General features: G+C 35.7%; 1 pseudogene; it reads left to right on the top strand.

Annotated features, from left to right (window-relative positions):
* The first annotated feature begins 3,854 nt into the window (after positions 1-3,854).
* On the top strand, positions 3,855-4,766 carry LOC133323046 (serine protease inhibitor 88Ea-like; annotated as a pseudogene).
* The last annotated feature ends 677 nt before the right edge of the window (positions 4,767-5,443 follow it).

Genomic DNA, 5,443 nt, shown 5'->3' with positions numbered 1-5,443 from the left:
AAAATTAACCATTAACTTTAAATACGATCTTATTTTATTTCAATCAACATTTGTTGTGTATAACCCTACCACTGTGTAATTTACATTTATCGATATTATAATCGATAACATGCTACTATACGCCACCAAATGGTCGTTAACACAACTACACTAATATTTAGTACACATAATTTATTTTAGTATAGACACCAACCAAGTATATTCAAACGATGCTGCCATAAAAGTGATGCCTACACAATAATCTAAGAAATATCTAGATGGAGCCAGATTATAATATGCGCCATCAATGGTTTACAAAGTGAAAATAAGTGTATTATAGACATAGTTACAGCACGTTTACATGTTCGTCTATAATGTTACAATAACAGCGTCAATTCCATAACGTATACATAACCTTAAGATCGTTCATAAATCCAGTGGATTATATCTGAATTGACATTTGCGATCGAGTGGATTTCGTAAGTCTAAACGCACTTTAAGCGTGCGATCGAAGTACAAACCCTCCAGGAAAAATAAACGTAACGCATTTTGCGAGGCGACAACGAACCGCATACGGCATTTCACTAAAGGGCTAAACAGAATGTTTGCGTTGAGCGTGTTTTGTTATCGCGTTAACGCGCGCAAAAAGTTAAAATATATTTAACTCCGAAGCGCAGCGCACATCAACTTCGAGCGTTTGTGTTATCGTTTCCTTGTTGTTGTATTTTCGATAACATATAACGCGACGGATGGCTCAACGCGAGCATTCTGCTTAGCCCTTAATACTTGCATATTTTTTACATAGAAATAAGACTAAATTAATTCTGTGTAAAACGCTTCGCAAATATGCCGGTTTTTACGGAACGAAAGCGAAGTGATTTTGTTTAATGTAAACGAACTGATGATAATCTAAAAGTAAAGACAACATTTCGTTTACGTGCCGCTTTTGCGGACTGACGAACGAACTGATTTTTCATAATGGGACGCCATGATGAAACTTGAATTGTTTTTTTTTATTATCTTTAAAGTGCTTTATTTTTCAGCAAATCAGTTTTTTAAAAAGTAAACACATTAATACAATTTCCTACCTAAAAGTGGACAAGAAAGAATACTACGAAGTAAGTCAGTAAATTAAAACTGTTTTTTTTGAATTATTGGTTGTGTAAAAACAACCAAAAAAGAAGTGGAAAGACATTGAAAATGAAGAAACGCAACGGAACATCCGTCGCGTTATATGTTATCAAAAATACAACAACCACAAGGAAACGATAACACAAACGCATATCGTTTACTTGTGGTTGTACAAAAACTAGGTCCAATTTTTCCTTCATATTCCACAATCTACAGCAGAGTACGTCAGAAACAGTGACTTAAATTACCTACATTTCCGACGTATAAAGGGCTAAGCAGAATGCTCGCGTTGAGCCATCCGTCACGTTATATGTTATCGAAAATACAACAACCACAAGGAAACGATATGCGTTTGTGTTATCGTTTCCTTGTGGTTGTTGTATTTTCGATAACATATAACGCGACGGATGGCTCAACGAGAGCTTTCTGCTTAGCCCTTAATACATACGTCAGAAACGTAAACAAGTCATGTCCCATTTATTTAAATGGTACACATACTGCCATGGTACAATTATAAAAGGTAACAGCAAATCCCAGCTGATTTGAATCCAACGTAATACTAGTGTCAATATGAATTTGACAAATTATGTTTTTAAAAATCACCCAACAGGAAAATTGGGAACGCATACAATTTGAAATTTTTATTTATTAAATATGCTCCCGTATTCAATTTACTCAACCTGTCTGCTGGGAAAGTTTGAGGAAGAAAATCTTTCTTCATGGAATAACTAGCAATTCCCTGCATTTTCATATGTGTTACAAATATAAGTGGCAATGGCTCAATTATAGGAAAGATGTGGAAGCGCTAGAAATATAAATTTGATAGATTTTCATTCATGTTTTTCAAATTTTATTTTGAGGATTCGAAAATATTTAATTTTCAAAATAAATATTATTTTTTGATCATTTGTTTGTTTACATTTTTCTATCAAATGATGTTGACACTAGTAAAACTTAAAAAAACAAATTTCAATGTGGTTGTTGTATCGTTTGTTGTACAACAACACTTGCTGTTACCTTCTTTTATTATACCATGACATACTGCACTAAAGCGGTGTACACACTAGAACATTTAAGTGACAATTTTTTTATCGATTGCTAGCTGTCCAACAACCATGAATATTTTTTTGTTGTCTGTTAAATGCTAAGCAGAATGCTCGCTTTGAGCCATCCGTCGCGTAATATGTTATCGAAAATACAACAACCACAAGGAAACGATAACACAAACGCTCGAAGTTGATGTGCGCTGCGCTTTGGAGTTAAATATATTTTAACTTTTTGCGTGCGTTAACGCGATAACAAAACACGCTCAACGCGAATATTCTGCTTAGCCCTTTGAATGACAAACATGAGAGGCAACAATATCAAATAAGCTACATTTGGGCAAAAGTGCTAGTCTGCACACCGCTTAAGCCATTAAGAGAAACTTTGCATAGATTGCCGAATGACATATGTAGTCAGTGAACCTATAGTTACAGATCGCATATTTAATTTCGTCCGATTTTATGTGAGAAATCTTAGGAGCGAAATATGTAATTGATAGATTATAGAATTCCATCCCAATAGAAATTAAACATAACCATATTTAAACACTCTATTAGTCTTTTGCTACGTTTAGACTACTAAATCGACTCGATCTCAAACGTCAATTCCATTACGTATATGTCACGTTAATCCAGTTCACAAATCCAGTGGATTATGTTTGACGTATACGTTATGGATTTGACATTTGAGATCAAGTGGATTTCGCAAATCTAAACGTACCTTTACAAAACAACAATTGTGACGCCGGTCACTTATCCCACTTCAACTTCGTTCTTTAAACAATTGTCGCTTATACTTTTTATAGTATGGCTCGGTTCTTTGCAGAAAAATGGAATTGGGTAGAAATGGGGATACGTTGTCGAGAGTAAAAGTTGACGTTTACCATGGTTAAATTATTACACGGTAAGGCACAGCTACCAACTGATTACAATTTTTCTCAAGGTGGCTTGTTCCATTATATGTCAAATAAATTGAACTATATTGAAATTTTATTGAAATGAAAATTATGTTTTTTAACTCGTCCCTCTGAAAGTAATTACTTTGTTAGGGATGAAACAAATATTTCATGCTATTCCCAATGGCACAATTATACAAGGTAGGGTAGAGAAAGAAAGGAGAAAATACCCCTCTACCTTATGGTAATAATGTCAGAATAAATGAAAACAAATGCAACAAGGGGTTCTGTTCAAAAACGCGAAAAAAAATGAATGGAATGTCAGGTCTTCTTTTCAAAATAGAATTGGGGATATGATTGTTTGATAGTATGGCCTCTCATGTTCGTCATTTATCAGGCAACCACTAAAATATTAATTGTTGCTGGACTGTCAGTAACCGATAAAAGATCTCACAGTGAAAATTGATAGTGTGTAACCCGCTTAAAGGGGAAAACACATAAGAGGACCTTCAGGTACATGATTCAATAATAAGGTCGTCCGATAAGGCAAGATGATTTCACCCGAGCTGTCAAAATGCTTTCTATTGTGTGAAAACGTAAACAATAGCGGTGTACACACTATCATTTTTGAATGACACTCTTGCTGAAATATCGGCTTGCTTGCCAGTGTGGCCGTTATTTTCTCTCAGTCATCAGGCAACCACAAAAAAATTTATGGTTGCGTGACATTCAGATGTTGGATGTTTGTTGGTTCGATAATGTGAACATAAAAAACGACAGTCCGACAATAAATTTAAACAATAACATGGACTCCGAAAACGAATTTTTAAAAGAATTCCTATGTTGCTATGAAATGCAACGGTGTCTCTGGGATATAACCAGTCCAGAGTACCTGTCACGCGACATTAAAATGAAATCGTATGGAGAACTGCTACATAAATTGAAAAAGTATAAAAAAATTGTACTGTGGACGACGTGAAAAAGAAAATCAACACAATTCGTTCGTCCTATAGAAGGGAACTCAAAAAATAAAGCAGTCTGGAACTTCTGGAGCGGACGATATTTACCTGGCGAAGATTTGGTGGTTTGAATCGTGCAAGTTTCTCCAGAGCTATGAGAAACCAACCGATGGCTATCGCCTGGGGAAACAAATACGCTACAGCCGTACCAAGAAAATACGTCTGCAATGGGCCAAGAACAAGAAACATGTCAACAATGGCTATCGCCTGGAGAAACAAATGCGCTACAGCCTACCAAGAAAATGCCTTTGGAATTCACCGCTGCCGATCGTATCTACTTCGATAAGTCCATAAATTTGGCTGCCTGCATGAAGGAGAATTTCCAAGATGAACTTGATTCGTTGGACTTCAGAACCTAAGCCGAAGAGGGACGCATGGAAATCAACAAATGGATTGCCAATGTAACACGCAACGAAATCCCCGAAATGTTAAATCCCTGTGATGTTACCTCCGACAGTCAAATGGTTTTGGCTAATGCCGCCTATTTCAAAGTTCAATGGTCGGATAAATTCGATGCCAAAGATACAAAACAGGAGATTTTCTATATCACCCCTATCCAGTATTATTTCGTACCCATGAGGCATAAACGTGGAGAATTTGGAATTGGTACCGATCCTACGCAAATTGGGTATCAATTGGGCATCGAGCATACCGCCAACTTGAGTGGCTTCCCCACATGTTGCCAAAATCAAGGTTGATGAGGAGGGCAGTACTGCTGCAGCAGCCAGTTGTTTTCAGTTTCCGTTCAGCACGTCTCGCCGTACCAACCAAATTCAAATGTAATCATCCATTTATGTTCCTGATCTATGATAATACCGCCAAGGCTGTACTCTTCACTGGCATTTATCGTGATCCCAAAACACAGGCAAGGAGATTCTTTCACATATCTCTGCCCTAGGACTTTTTTACTCGTCTCGTTTCCATTCTATTTGTTTGTTTATTCTTCTTCTTTCAATTTAATTTTTACTGCTGCTGCTGGTTTTATTTATAAAAAATGAGGAAGTGCTTAATTTTCGTTTTATTTTTTAATATTATTTTATTATTTTTTGTTTTATTTGGTTTTCTGTTTATTTCGAATAAATTATAATAACAACAATGACCGTTAGGGTAATTTATAAAACAACAAAATGAAAAAAGGGGGTAGATACATGGTTCTTTTTGAAAACATGCACAGAATCACTTTCTGAGTAGATTTATGCATGTCCGTCGTCTGTTGATGTTAAATTGTAAACAAAGCACGGGTCACATTTATGATCCGAATGACAATTTTTTTATCATCCATTTTTATTAACATATATATCTTTTATACGGCGTCTTATTAGCACAATTTATAAATTTGAATGTCGGTTTGAAAAAAGGCATGAATGATAATATG

The sequence above is a fragment of the Musca vetustissima genome, unplaced genomic scaffold (genome assembly GCF_032173495.1).
Source record: "Musca vetustissima isolate MV318-11 ecotype Yass unplaced genomic scaffold, APGP_CSIRO_Mvet_v1 utg842, whole genome shotgun sequence".
Classification (NCBI taxonomy): domain Eukaryota; kingdom Metazoa; phylum Arthropoda; class Insecta; order Diptera; family Muscidae; genus Musca; species Musca vetustissima.
Note: the sequence above shows the minus strand (reverse complement) of the source record. Positions and strands in the feature narration are given on the sequence as shown.